At 43.6% G+C, this 15,691-nt stretch overlaps 1 long non-coding RNA gene across 1 annotated transcript; it reads right to left on the bottom strand.

Annotated features, from left to right (window-relative positions):
- Nucleotides 1-202: 202 nt before the first annotated feature.
- LOC142768747 (uncharacterized) lies at nt 203-13,993 on the bottom strand. The gene is made up of 2 exons (XR_012885427.1): nt 13,876-13,993; nt 203-484 (listed from the first exon to the last, which is right to left on the bottom strand). It is a non-coding gene; the product is annotated as an uncharacterized LOC142768747 (long non-coding RNA).
- Between the last annotated feature and the right edge of the window lie 1,698 nt (nt 13,994-15,691).

The raw sequence follows: 15,691 nt of genomic DNA, 5'->3' as shown, positions 1-15,691 counted from the left end.
AGTGCCGTTGGTGTCAGCAGGGCCACGGTATACATTTACGTACGCAATTAACTTCCGAAGCCATACATTGCGGCATCTACATTTTCTCACAGGCTATCTTATATATGATTGATCCCCGTAGTGCGTATGATTTACCAAGGTGCATTTCTTTTGTAAAATGCTACATGAAAAGTCCTCAACAACATAAATGCAAGTCATCAAGCAGTGTTTTGCAGAGTGTTTATATTTGAAATGTGCTTCTTTGAATAAAGCAAACTAGATAAATGATAAAGGCCTAACTAACAGTGCAACAACAGGCGCACGAACATCAGCTTTGTCAGCAGTACACTTGTTATCCTGTCTGATCTAGCGCCGTCCTGAAGCTTTTCAGAACGGTGAACGGAGGTCCGTTGCACTCGTTGCCGGGACCCTCGCTGTGAAAATTGTAAAGGAGCCACGCTGTGCGTCCACGCAACTGTCCGAAGTCACCCACGGCCTTAAGGAACTGCGCATGGTAAAATCATGTTTCGTGTATTATTCCTCCGCACAATAAAAGATTGGCTCAGCACAACTGCTTGAATAACGCAGAAGCTTACAGGCACGATATCATGTGCAAATATGCTAGATATTTTGGCCATTATTTGGTTTGTGTAAGTACACATCAAATGACCTGAAAGAACAGGTGCGTAAGAGAACATTTTCTAGGGCCTATGGCTTAAATATAGGCGTTTCACAAAGAAAATAATAAAAACAAGCAATGCAGCTTATACAGACGTAATAAGAAGCGCTTTCTGCATTTCATTTCCTAAGACTAATAGGAAACAATCGTGAAAGTGCAGTGAACACTTAGCCTTGAAGGCTGCGATGTTTTCCATGCTTCCGACACCCTCAAGTAATAATAAAAACAAGCAATGCAGCTTATACAGATGTAATGAGAAGCGCTTTCTGCATTTCATTTCCTAAGACTCATAGGAAACAATCGTGAAAGTGCAGTGAACACTTAGCCTTGAAGGCTGCGGTGTTTTCCATGCTTCCGACACCCTCAAGTAATCAAATGTGCTTTCAATTTGCTGGCAGCCTTTACTAGTGATAAATTCGGTCTCGTGATTGGAGCTTTTATGTAAAATGTTAGCGTGAAACGTTCATGTGGATTTGAGAACTTGTTTGGCCCGAAAAGTGCAGCACTAAACGCGATGACAACCAACTCATACGTCTTTCTCAATAGGCAGTCGGCTATTTTTTCACCATTCTGTTTGTGATTATTAATAAACTCGCTGCGAGCAGGGTTGTCGAATTGAAAAAAAAATCAAGAGAGCTTATTCCTTTGAAAATTTTCAATTTTGTATGTATATATAGTGACACGCACACAAAAACTCGCGCAAAAATATACAACAGACCGCAGAAAATGCATCACGAATACCAACTCCTCCCCTCGAAAAAAATTCCCGCACGTTTAGGAAGTAAATGATGATAAAGTAGCTTACTCTACAGGTTAAATCCGGTAAACCGTGAATCCTGTGCACATATGCTCAATTATCATCATATAAAGACGTGACATGACAGTTGTTGTGGTGTAGTTGTATATACCCGTTTCATACAAAATGTTTATAACTTACACATCAACGTCCTTTATAGGGATATTTACATACTGAACCAGTATATACATTTTGTCCAAGAGCTTATTTACGGATCAAATAAGCATGGAGGAAAGTTTTTTTAGTGTAATGACTTTATGATCAGTAAAGTACAAAGCCTGAAGATCCTAAATATTAGAATGTAGTGAAAAGTTCAGGAAGGGTCCTCACGGCAAGCCCGCACTGCAACCACATTGCTAGCCCTTCGCGCCGCCACCTTGGCAACTGCGGAGTTCTTAGTGGGTACCGGTATGGACACGCACTGAGTGATGACCGGTGAAATAGAAAGGAAGCGCGCCGAGAGCGAACGCTTTATATAGGCGCGGCCACCTAGCGGTGTCCTACCAAACTAGAGCACGCGCAGAAAGTGGAGCGAGCGTTGGATGGATGGATGGATGGATGGATGTGGCTGTACCCTTTAGATCGGGCGGCGGCTAACGCCACCTAGCCGTAATACTTAGTGAGCTAACCATTACATTTATCTTTTTTTCCTTTAAATAATTAAGTTGAGCATTCGTACTTCGCAGTGAAGGGTTTAATTTTCACTCGTGCCTTGACTTTAGCCACCAATCAGATAACCTCCTTCTAGTTAAGTCTACCCGCTTAAAGTCTATTTTGCCCTCGCTGTCCCTAAATCCCAGTGCTTTGAAAAACTCTGCGCCATCATCCTGAACTATAGGGTGAAGCCCTTTACAGAACATTATCAAGTGTTCGGCAGTTTCTTCTTCCTCTCCACACGCACTGCATATTGTGTCGACCCCTTCGTATTTGGCCCGATATGTCTTGGTTCGCAGTACTCCCGTCCTGGCCTCAAAAAGTAGAGAACTACCCCGAGTATTATCATAGATCCTTTCCTTGGCAATTTCCTGCTTAAAAGTTCGATAGATCTCTAGTGCGGACTTCTTAATCATGCCCATTCTCCACATGTCAGTCTCCGTTTCCTTCACTTTTTTCTTAACTGATAGTTCTTTTTGGTTTGGCCACCTGCTGTTTTCTAAGTATTTACCAGTCAACTTCCTGGTTCGCTTCCTCCATTTTGTATCGACATTCTTCATGTACAAGTAGCTGAAAACCTTCCTAGTCCAACGCTCTTCCCCCATTTCTCTCAATCGCTTCTCAAATTTTATCTTGCTGCTAGCCTCCCTGCCCTCAAATGATGTCCATCCCATATCACCTTGTACTCCCTGATTTGGTGTTTTCCCGTGAGCTCCTAAAGCAAGCCTACCTATTCCACGTTGCTTAATTTCTAATCTTGCTTGAACTTCTGATCTCATGCACAAGACCGCATTGCTGAACGTCAGCCCAGGAACCATGACCCCTTTCCATATTCCTCTCACAACATCATACCTATTGTAATTCCACAGTGCCCTATTTTTCATGACTGCTGCATTCCTGTTACCTTAGTCGTCACGTATATTTCGTGTTCCCTCAGATACTCGGTCCCATTGCTTATCCATATGCCCAGATATTTGTATTTATCTGTCATCTCTAGCGTGACCTCCTGTATTCTAAGCTCACTACCTTCGTTGTCATTGAAAATCATGACTGCTGATTTTTCCCTACTGAATCTAAAATCTAACCTATCTCCCTCATTACCGCAGATGTCCATCAATCTCTGCAAATCTTCCTTGTTGTTGGCCATTAGCACTATATCATCTGCGTACATTAATGCCGGTAGTGCCTGATCAATAAATTTTTCTTGTTTGACTAAAGAGAGGTTGAAGCCAAGTCCACTTCCCTCTAATTTTGCCTCTAATCCTTGTAGGTACATCATGAATAATAAGGGTGACAGGGGGCACCCCTGCCTAAGCCCCCGTTTTACCTCTGCAGGCTTGGATACCTGTTTTTCCCACTTTATAACTACCTTGTTACCTTTATAGACACCCTTTAAAAGATTAGTGACTACATGTTCCACGCCTAGTGTGTCCAGTATTCCCCACAATTCCTCTTGAACCACGCTATCGTACGCTCCCTTGATATCCAAAAATGCTAGCCACAGGGGCCTGTGTTCTTTTTCTGCTATTTCGATGCACTGCGTCAGTGAGAACAGATTGTCTTCCAACCTCCTGTGTTTCCGAAACCCATTCTGCAGTTCCCCCAGCACCCCCTCATCCTCTATCCACGCCTGCAGTCTTTCCTTTATAATCTGCATCGCCAGCCTGTAGACCACTGATGTCACTGTTATAGGACGGTAGTTGTTTATGTCAGCTTTGTCCCCCTTTCCTTTATAGATCATGCTCATCCTGCTAAGTTTCCATCCATCGGGAACTTCACCATCGATTATTATTGTACTCACTGCCTCTCTCAAAGCCTGCTTAGACTTCGGACCTAATGTTTTTATCAGCCTAATTGGAATGCCATCTGGGCCTGTTGATGTACTACTAGGAACCCTTTTCTCAGCCCTTTCCCACTCTTGTTGTGAAAATGGAGCCATTGCACCACTTGATTCGTCTTTGTCTATTGTGGTGCATAAAGTACTTCTTTGTTGAAATTTTTCTGTCACCCTTGTTCTTATATATTCAATAGCTTCGTCCCCTTCTAGCCTAGCACCTTGGGCTGTAGTTATAAAGTTCTGCTCTAGGCTCGTCTCATCTCTTAGGGAGTTTAGATGGTTCCAAAATTTCGCAGCTGCCTTTCTATCTTTTTTATGTACTTCTGCCAGCCACTGAGCTCCCTTCCTTCTAATCTTTTCATTGATCAGAAGGGATGCATCCCTTCTACAGCTTAGAAAGGTTGCCCATTTTCTTTCCACATCATCTGTCGGTTCACCCCGCTGCTTAGCATGTCTGTGTTCCCTAGAGGCTTCCTGACGTTTTGCTATGGCTCTCTTAACTTCCTCATCCCACCAACTTTTGGGTTTGTGTCTTCTTTTCCGGGGCGACTTGTCACGCGTCTTAGCAAGCTCTATCTCAAAGAGTCTAATTAGATTCGTGTATGTCCACACTGTCTTATTATCCTCCGTGATTACTTTCTCAATTTGTTTAGTGGCTATTTCAATTTGCCTTTCTGGATAAAAATTTTCCTGTAGTTGCTCATCTTGTCTCCTTCCCACTTTCACTGAGGGGCGTTGCCTGAGGGGCGGCGCGCCCTCTAGTGAGTGCTCATGAAATGAAGAGTACAGCTCAGCTGCGCCTCTAGTGGGAGCCATGAGCGCTAGCGTATCCACCAGGCCAAAGACGAGAGACAACCTCCCAACATAAAGAGCAAGCTCCTAAAACAAAAATAAAAGAAAAATTAACTTGCAGTATTAGTCTCTCACCAGTGATGTCAAGCCTACAGGAAGAGCACAGCTGGGAAGCCTTCTCGATTTCCCTTAATTAAATGCGAAGCATTTTTTCGCTAACTGCCGCGACTTTGAGAGTATCTATCTATCTATCTATCTATCTATCTATCTATATATCTATCTATCTATCTATCTATCTATCTATCTATCTATCTATCTATCTATCTATCTAGCCACCTACATAATATAATAGGGTCTATACCAGAATTGCATGGCAAAACATCACTCTATGACAAGGCTAGGTGACTACTCGTAACATGAAAATCATGATGTGTACGTCAAGAGTTTAATCGTTTACATTTCATAGTGTTGCTGCTCCTGTGGTGGTTTCGTTCATATGACATATCGCAACATGTATGGTTTTAGAGTTAATCAATGACATGACTTGCGAAACTGCGTTCTGAAACCCGAATACTCCATTGGCCGACCTAGCGGGAGTGAGCCGATCGTCGCGCCATCTGGGAGCGACAATACAAAACACCGTATCGCCACTTGTGCGTGGGCTTTACTTTTTCGCAGCTCAACGCCGCACGCAACACTGGCTTGTCACCTCAATACATGGCCTTAGCTTGCACGGCGCCCACCGCCGCTGTCAGCTGTTTTCGCTCTGAAAAGACGTAATCAAAGCCGGGTCAAAGCGTCAAGGTTTATTTTGTCAAAGGTGGTGCTTGCAATTTCGTGCTACTATGGTTTTAACGCCGTGCCCTAATTATTTCTAGTACTCCTCGCTTGCTCGTTTGAAAATGTGCGCTTGAGATCGATCGCTCACGGGAAGTTTGACGAATCCTTTTAACTGTTCCACTCTGCGGTTCACTATGTGTCTCAGTAACACGACGGGAGCGATGGCCGCACAAACAAAACACAGATACGGTAGAGTGCAAAGCAAAGCACAACAGTACCGATCAGTACTTACGGTGAATTGGCCACGTTGTCGTGCACGCAGTGGTCGAATTCGACTAATCGCGAAATTAATGAGACACCGGCTGGGATACTACATACTTATGAAAGCCCGATGGCAAGAAAGTGAAAACTTCAACATTGCTATTTGGTTGCAACTAGCACTGCAAGCGTTCTTTTCTCTTCTGGAGCTATGTTCGTGGAGTCTTTCCAACCGGCACCGGCATTTGCTGCTCGGGAAATGTCGTCTGATGCCGTCGGCAGACTCACAGGTTCGATCCACCCGGATCAACGCTGCATCCCGCTTGCATCACGGCTTGTCGCTCACTATTTTGCCGAAATGTAAACATCGTGGGCTCGCCACATGAATCTGATAAACTACCGACTTGGCTGCACCGTCCATTACGCTGTGCTAGCTGTGTACATACCACACGAACATGTCGCTTATGGCCACGGTACTTCTAGCGCAATGCGGGAAACATAAAAAAAGACAAATCACCAAGAGAACAAGCAGTTCTTCTGTCCTTTAAAACGTCTAAAGCACTGCGACAAGGTAACATGTTCAAATCCCTTAGGCACCAACTTTCCTAAGAACAAAAACAGGCGCTGTCTTGCTGTTTGATAGGCAGAATGGGGCAGCGCTCACAATCTTGCTAAATTCCAAAACACAAAATATTGCGTTTTTTAGTTAGTTTTGCCGTCAAGCGATCGCGCTACTCTTTACTCACTTCTGCCATTTCAGCCAATGTCGTGTTTGGATTTTGACACATGGAGCCTATGGGGAGTTTCACAGCTCGTATGGTTGAATAACTCTGGTATGGTTTGACATGGCTGCATGGCGGACATGAATGACAGGCTCTTACTTGCAAATCACGATATGCGTGTCATCTAAGAGCATGACTACAGGCCACGCTCATGATGCGCTCATGGTCGTTTCGCTAGCTTCACATAAATCAAATTTGGTATTACGTGATGTGAACGGGTGACAAAGGTATACGTACAACTGGTACAAACTTGATAATCATGACATGCGTGTCAACTAAGAACATGACTACATGCCACGCTAATAGTGCGCTGAGGGCCATTTCGCTAGCTTCAGATATACCGATTTTGGTGTTATGTGACGTGAATGAAAGACTTTTGCAAACATGATAATTATGACATGCGTGTCAAGTATAAACGTGACTACATGCCACGTTTATGATGCGCTTGCGGCCGTTTTCCTCGCTTTACATAAGCATATTTTGGTAATAACTGACGTGAACGGATTACAGAGGTTAATGACACGTCCAAACAAGATAATCCTAACAGGAGCTGCATGTAAAACATGAATACATTCTACGCTCTTATTGCGCTCGTGGCCGTTTTCGTAACTTCACACAAACCAAATTTGTATTACGGGAAGTAATGCACGACGAGCTTCCGGGAGCAAATATAATAATCATGGAATGGAAGTGAAGCATGGCCCAATTTACGTCAGCCTCCTAATGTTGTGCTGGTTTGAATTTGACGATTCGGCTTTCCTCATTCGTGCTTCGCATATCATCAAATTCCACTGTACGTGAAATCTACCGTTTTTTTTTTGTTCGCTTGCAACAACTGCTGCATGGTTTAGAGTACCTGGTACTCTATATGGCAGAGCAGTAAGCACCCCTCCTGCCTGGAATCTGTTGAGACAGGGAAGGTTATTACAAACTAGTAGCATCACTTCAAGTGAGTACAGCTGTCTTTTATAACATAATCACTTCAGTGGCACGTCAAAAAAAGAGAGAATAGACGCGATGCAACTTACAGCAGTGCAATACTATCACGGATTACGAATCTCTGAAAGGAACAAAGACAAAACAAAGCACGAGAAGCACTAAGTTGGAACAAAAGCGGGTATTATTTGGCACGAGAAGCAAGATTTTTTTTCCTCGCCAATGAGTTTTAAAACAGCAGTAAAGAAAAATCAATATTCCCATTGTGCTCTCGAAAAATAAGCGTGTATGCCAGTCTTTATTGCGTCTTGTTTATGCCTCTCCATCAATCGAGCCTAGATGTCTTGGACCAGTAATTCTACAGATCCAAAATTGTCTCGCTGCTTTTATTTCAAATGCTTGAACATTGAAGTGAATTTCGTTCATTATTCTGGCATTGCTGCTTAGCGAAACATGATATATTTATGTATAACAATGAAGCTTTACTTGAAAATCTGCGTAGCACTTACATTCGCAGGCAAAGTACTTGGTGTTTGAGCGGAAGCGAGCTTACACAACTGTTAAAAAAATGAAGAAAAATTGTTGAGCCAATGTGCTCTTTGTTTATGCGCCAGGTTACCCATCTACATATGGCCTCTGAGCGGTCAATTCTAACGGTAAAGTGCTCACAACGCCCTCTATCAAAGTTAACTTTGAGGAGGAGGCACAGGAGGCTGCTATCGCTTGATCAGTATAATATCAATATTTTTAGCGACTACAACGTGGACATACGTAACTTTAGTGCAGATCGCATTTCATATTCGCATTTCATATTCTGAATTCTTTATATACATCCTCCCACGCAAGAAGTTGCTCTTATATGGACACCCGCACATGAGGAGTTCAGTGGCGATGAGGCGGCTTATGCCGGTGCTTGAGGAATGACAGGCAGAGTAGAAGCCTCTGATGGTGCTTCAAACTACGCAGCCCGTTCAAGCGTGAGAGATTGTCAATTGGCCTTCCACGACACAGGGAATAACTATCACCTACAGTGTACCCTATACCCGGCCCCTTTTATACCATGGAGCTACTCGCTGCCACAAAATACTATGGCACCAGTTATACAGGAGTGCGTTTGCTACTCCATTTTTACATCATCTTATATACCCCCATCCTTTTGCAGTTTCTGCCAAGAAAAGCTAATCTGGAGCAGATTATGTTGGGTTGTACTCAGAACCAGGCACCTTAATCTTTATATATTAGAGTGGCATTGCTATGGCATATTGCACGTGCTCAGTGGATAGCGAAAGAAGAGTATAGAACCGAGTGGTATTGCTATCACAAAATCAGTGATTGCAAAGCGTACGCCTCGACGGGAGCAGACGATACACAGAAATATTTTGAGGGGGCATCGGGAGAGATGAGTGAAGCGTCTTTATACTCATTCAAAGCTGCCCACGACTTCAAACACGAGGCTATGATGGGGTTAAATGTGGGCTTACAGACTGCATCACGCGAACTTCCGGTAAAATACGCCGGAAGAGCGAGAATCCTTGCTCTACCGAGCCATCTGTAATCACGTTTTTTTCTCAATCTGTCATTGGAACACACCATTCACGCTCCCAATCTGATATTCGAATAGCATTGCTTCAGTGAGAGCACAAATACTTGATCCCGATCTGCAATTGAAATTAAACATTATAGTAAGAAGCAGCTAGTGGAAGCATTGGAAGGCTGCCATGTGCAGCATCCTGCCTGAAGCACAGGACCAGATCCTGGATTGGGCTCAAAGGGTAGCGGAGACCTACGCCAAGTAGGCTCTTTTGCTGCCTGCAACGCCGGAGATTTCCTTCTTGAGGAAAATAAAATTGGTGTCCTCCTCCTCACCCCATAACAAATGCTGTATCGAACGCTTTGCATACATAAACAAAACAAAATAAAACAGAAAGTTATAAAATAATGACCTCATTAGCCACAGGCTTTCGCCGAATACCCTTTTGTATATGAGAAATTTTCCGCAATTTCATTTTCTTCTGCCGTGCTTGTTTCTCTTTTTATCTGTTTTTTATGCCTCTTTTGTGTCCCTATTCCCGCGTACTTCTTTTTATCTATGTCTGTTTTACTTTTTATTTAGCCCTTTTTTTGCGCGGAAGTGTTTTATGCCGTGATCCACCATGGCTCCGCGGACGTATTTCCACCACAGATATGGCGTTGTAAAATATACACTATAAGATTACAAAAAAAAAGAACGAGCAGTAAGGTTCTCTGATGGAGCGTCGACAGGCAACCTACTGACCCGCAGAGCGCACCACTAACCAATATGCGACGGAGCGAACGTCGTCAAGGTTCTAACGCAAAGTCACATACATAAACCATATACCGTATGGTGGCCCTCTAAGCGTGACTTTTTAGTGCGTTCTCGTTATCAGTCGAGAGGTCGCATGACGGGCTGACCTTAGATAGAGTTACTGTATTTGCTACCTTTAGGTAGCAAATACAGTTTTTGTATATGCTACCTAAAGGTAGCATATACAGGAACTCTAATGTTGGGCGTGCTCTAAAGTCGCAGGAGAGACCACGCCTTTACACAGCGTGGTCTCTCGTGCGCGCGCGCCTAACAGACTCGTAATTCGGTAGAGCACAAAAATCGGTTCATTCACTGCAGTGAATGTTTTATGAATGGTGCGCGCTGTTGGAGGTGTGATCATGTGAAAATGGTGACCGTTGCTCGCGCTTGTCCTGTGTATACTTGCGTGCTCGTGTCGTGCGTCTTTCTTTTTTTTGTGCACAGAGCACTTCAAGTGTCAAACTGTGACATTCGTCCGTCCGCGCTTGTTCTGTGTATGCTAATTTCATGCTGCTTTCTGCTTGAAGTGCGCGCTGCAAGTTTCGAGCTACAGCCGTTCTTCGCGGAACTTTGCACATTTATTGCTGTTGCTGAAACAACGCACATAAACGCTCATGTACATATGTGCGGATACGTTTCACTTTCGTGTTATAGGGATTCCTAGTTGAAGGATCTGCCAGATTATCGCTTCCCATTCTCTATTTTGATCACTTTTGATTGCCTCCTCTTCCAACTTTCTGCGCTGTTCAGGTCCGTCCCTCTTTTTTTTGTTTCTATTTCTGTCCGTCATCTATTTTTGCGTTTCTATGCAACTTTTTTATTATTTTTTCGAGTCACTTTTTCACGTCTTTTTTTATTGCTATGTCTCTACCTATTTATGCGAGTATTCCTTTCGTTTGTCGCCATTTTATCCTTTCTTTACATCGCTTTTATTCCCGTTCTTTTTTTTCTATTCCTTTAATCTCCCTCTTTTGGGCATTTCACTTGCTTCAGTTCACAAACGAGTGTTCTCGCTTGATGCGCGAAACTTTTTTTGGATGAACACGCACCATGACAAATGCATATGCTCCAATACTGCAGCTTGTTCGATTGCCGTGGCGCAGGCCCACCGCTATTTCGTGTGACGTTTTACAAGCCATCGATATTAAGCAGCGTCACTGCTTGAACAATCTGGCTACTATCTTGGTGAGCAGTCAGTACGTAACGAGGAGTTAACCACCCGCCGATCGATGTTATTGAGAAGCGTGCGAACGTGACGGGGAGACAAAATTTTGTAGTTGGTGCCGCCGCGACGCACTCACTCCTCTGGGATCCCTCCAAGGAGTCCTTTGCACGAAGAAAGTGCGCTTTTTTTCTTTTAAAGACGATAGTCTTTCTTACGCATCTTCGACGGAAAAAGTTTGGTCTGTCTGTTTGCCTATCTGTCTGTACATTGGTCTGTTTTTTCGCGCTTAACGATACCTCAAATGGCACCAAACGGCCAACCCTATCCGCAACGCCCACCAATATTTCTCAACCTTTGGCGTTCACAGTTTTGCGATTGTCAATTAAAAATCTATTATTGCGCATATCAGAGATGCCATAACAACACGTCGATGATTTCTATGTCTGCCTTTATACTAGAAGAGGCACACACAAGTAACTCTAAGGACTGTAGCGTTTATCACGCTGCACTAACATTGCAACGCGATGCTCAAAAAGGTAAGTGTTTCCAGCACTTCGCTACGACGACACTGTGGTGGCACCTGCCCATCGGTTTGCGTTCTAAACCTTATCACCTCCGAGCCTGGCACGCGTTTTTCTCCGTGGGCACGCACGCCTTCGTTTTCGAAGATAACTGCCAGATGGCACTCGTGTCTAACGTGCCTCGATGCGCTCATTCGCCTCTGCTACATGCTCGAGGCACTACGACTCAGCGCCTCCAGGATCAATTCGCCGATTTTTTTGCGCAGAACATCAAATAAACGTTTTGTTCACTCTCTCCAGACGCAAGACTCGTCGTTTGACAACATTTGCAGTGTAACATGCAGATTCGGGCCAATTTTTTTTCGTTGTGCACTCTACACTGCCCTTGCACGCTTTTACCACCATGTACAACTTGGGGAATTCGTGAAGTCTATTTACATGGTGTATGAAAGTCTGCGATGACGCCTGCAATGATGATAATGCTACTATTGTAGAGTAGATTTCGTGCGATAAAATGAAGGCATGAAAATACAACGCTGCATATCGCACATCTCGCACACCCAGTACCCACTTATTGTCATTGCACAATTACAATTATTATTTACATATGCACACTTGATACTCGTCTTCTTGCCGTCATACTACCTTGGACGGAAACTCACACATACATAAGAATTGTAAAATGTGTATCTACCCATAAGTAAGTGAGATTCCTACTACCGTCTGCATTGTAGTAGCCTAAGAGGTACCCTTGTCTTGAATGCAGACGTCTTAGAAAAATAAGGAGCTGCAACAATGGGTATCAATGAAAACACGATGTGCATCACGATCCCATGAAGATCCAAGCAACTTTATTGATTTGACGATGCAGTGATGATCGGTGTCTGCCTAATATTGGCAAAAAAAAGGCTACTTAGAAAACCCATGCATGATAAAGATGCTGCAATAGAATAACGAGTTATGCTACTTGGTGGATTCTCAAACAGTGGATGTCAGTTGCGAGTTGAGCGCTGGGTCTACTTTTTTCTGTCCATATTATAACCTTGTTTCACTGTTAGTGATTCTGCGGTGACGAGTGGGACGATTCCACCAATTCCTGTGCTTTCTCTTATGAAATCAACACTTGGCGCTACGTTCGGCTAAACAATTTTAATTTGCGGGTGACCTATGGCGCTGTCAATCTAGGGGCGCACCCTCGAGTGTGGATGCCCCCTCCAATACCTATGACGTCATTCAGGGTGTGGGTACACCCTGAGTGACAGCTAAAGTTGAGGTAAGTCGCACGTGCGCAGCACGTCCCAAGTGAGAAAAAAGTCCATTCTTTGCCAATACTTTCTTGCGTATGAATCTGAAGTTTGTGCATTTGCTGTTCATTACTGTCTTTTATATGTTTCTCCTTCAGCATTTGCTGTCCTGCGCGCTTTGTATGTTTCAACCACCACACTGAGTATTTTAAGCGTGGTTTCTGGGACAACATCCAACTTTGAAAACAGCTTTTGACTTAAGCGCTAAACAGGCCATGCGACTGTTCTTTTGTCTGATGAAACATCTTTTGTGACATCTCGGTTACATACTTCCTGTTCCGCTCGCGACCTCGACTTTCGATCAATTTGTGTGAGAACTACAACAACGCATCACTAGTTTTCCTTTTCGAGAAGACAAGGCACGTGTCGAAAAATTTTTTCACGCGTTGCTGGGTCATTTTTTTCCTTTACAACAGCAAGAATAGCAAACTTGAGTAACAGTGGTTTAAAAATGCCCCTAATTGAAACTTCCCCACAACGTTTTGGGCTCATAACTGTCCTCTCATAAGTGCATCATCATGAAACTGCGAAAGGTCCTTCATGGCTTCAGGAGAACAAATGTGCCTTATGAGGAGCTCTACTGGTCAAGTCAAAGAATTTTTTCTTTCTACTTTGCGAAGAATGATGTATTCAGTTATCACCTCAAATGTACTTCAATAGTAGCGTTCCCACAACCACCAGAATCAGCCCGTCACAGAATTTTTTTTCTGCTTTGGGAAGAATCATGTATTCAATTGTCTCCTCAAATGTATTTCAACAGTACCGTCCCCACAACCACCAGAATCAGCTCTCCTAGTCGTTCGCAGTATACTTGCCACAGTTTTATGCTTAATTAGGTGAGCAAGCGTCACTTGACATTTGGAAGCTAATGAAAGATCATTCAGTCCATCTGCCTACTAAGAGATTTTGCCAGATAAGTACGTGGCACACACTTTATAGAGGTATTCATTCATACTTTTCTTCATGCTTTCCATATTTCATCGCTACCTAATAATTATTACGGGTTTCCACAGCATTTCACCATGTACACGGCTATGCAGAAAGATGTTCAACTCCATCTACTGACCTTTGTAGACAAAGTGTTGTTGTACTCGCTCAATGTAAGCACTTTCGACGCAACAGCGGAAGTGCCATACGCGTATATAGGATCGCCAAGGTAGTTCTCGGGGCCACCAGTAAAATTATTGCGCTTGCAGAGCTGGAAGAGGTAAAAAAAGCATGCTAACATCTCCAAGGCACCATAGAACATAAAAAAATAAAATACGTACAACGATTAGCGGGCAATGCGGCTTCTGTTTTGTCTGACGACAAATCGTGTGCCACACTACGGTTAGACATTTTTATATTCCACTGTAGACATCGATTCTCACTCTATTCCTTAGCGAACAACAACTACGCATAGAGTTAAAGTCATTTTTTCTCTGAGAACAGGTGAGCGCACTCTTCGACACAGCCTCCTGGTATCGGCACTCATCTTTCGAAAGTTGTGTGGCGTCGTGGGTTCTGTCAGTGAGCGTTCTTTTTTGCATCCCTTCCGCTGTGAATAACAGAAACCGCGTCGAAAAGCATGCCTGGTTGAGATCTATTACGACAAGTGTCGCAAATATAAGTTCGGTCTCAGGGCAACCATATGGTTTTTGAGTGTATACTAATCCACTTTATTTGCATAATTACCCAGACATTTATTTACTCATATGCTAAATAACCTAACTTTAAAATAGCAGACCTATCGGGGATCGCTCTTCACTTGAATCATAACAATTTTTTAGCAGCACTTTGTTTTTCGAAGTACATGCTTTTTTAAATAAAATATAAAGGTCGCGATAAGTTGACGGATATATAAGGCAGACATGATACTTATTCATGATTCATTAGAGCCAAAAACCGTTAAAAATATTATAAATAGGTAAGATTATTGATAAAATGTGACCATCCGTGGTCGTGGTGGCACCTGGCGAAGCACACCTCAGCCAAGCGCGTCTTTGCAAGGCGCCTCTGAGACGCTCTTCGGCCGCACGCAAAGCAACTTGACACGAACAATATGAGTGCAAGTTTCACTGCGACGCACCAAAGCCATGAGTTAAGGTCACCACCAATTTTGGCTGTTCTCACACGGTTGCAAAACGAGAATATACATAATTTCAGAGGCACCCACCGATTCGCGTCCTTTCTTCATTACAGACAAGCATGGCTGAAAGACGCTAGCATTCAGTGATGTCGGTTCCTCCACCATGCCGTACTCTAGAGTGGACAACTCGAAGGATAGGCCAGTAATTACCGACGGGTTTGAGAGCGATTCTGTCGCAGACACCGCAAACCAGTGCGATTCCTGAAATTTGCGATCAAATTTAGAAACTTCACCATGTTGGCAGGACTTCATCGTAAAAAATAGCGTGGGCGCACAGAAAAAAGAAGGTGACGGGACTTTGCAGCGGAATGTTCTGTCCTCCTTCTTGCCCAGTGCACATCCTCTGTTTTTTACGATGTAGCCATAAAGAATACGCAAACAAAGCTTACTGTTAAACTTGGGTCTAGCGCACAGGGATATTCGCAGAGAACCTCACAGATGCACTCGTGGCTTCAATATTAAGCAGTCTTTCACAAGTGAGGTGAAGTTCGAAGACGTAGCCACGTGCAAAGTGAACCGGTCAAAGCAGGCGGAAATCTGCTGACACGTGTTCTCCTTAATATAGCGAGCATGCATGGGCTTTTATGGAGTGCATCCATGTAAAAAAAAAACACACACATGGTGCAACACTTCTTGCTGCCTTTCGCTCTGTTCGAATTACTTCTGTGCCAAGAGGTATTTCTCTCTAAGTCAAATTATTAACGCCAATACCTCTTTCGCAAGCGTCGCGAAACTCGGTGGTGGCTATTTCCAC

The sequence above is a fragment of the Rhipicephalus microplus genome, chromosome 8, assembly GCF_043290135.1.
Source record: "Rhipicephalus microplus isolate Deutch F79 chromosome 8, USDA_Rmic, whole genome shotgun sequence".
In the NCBI taxonomy this organism is placed as follows: Eukaryota; Metazoa; Arthropoda; class Arachnida; order Ixodida; family Ixodidae; genus Rhipicephalus; species Rhipicephalus microplus.
Note: the sequence above shows the minus strand (reverse complement) of the source record. Positions and strands in the feature narration are given on the sequence as shown.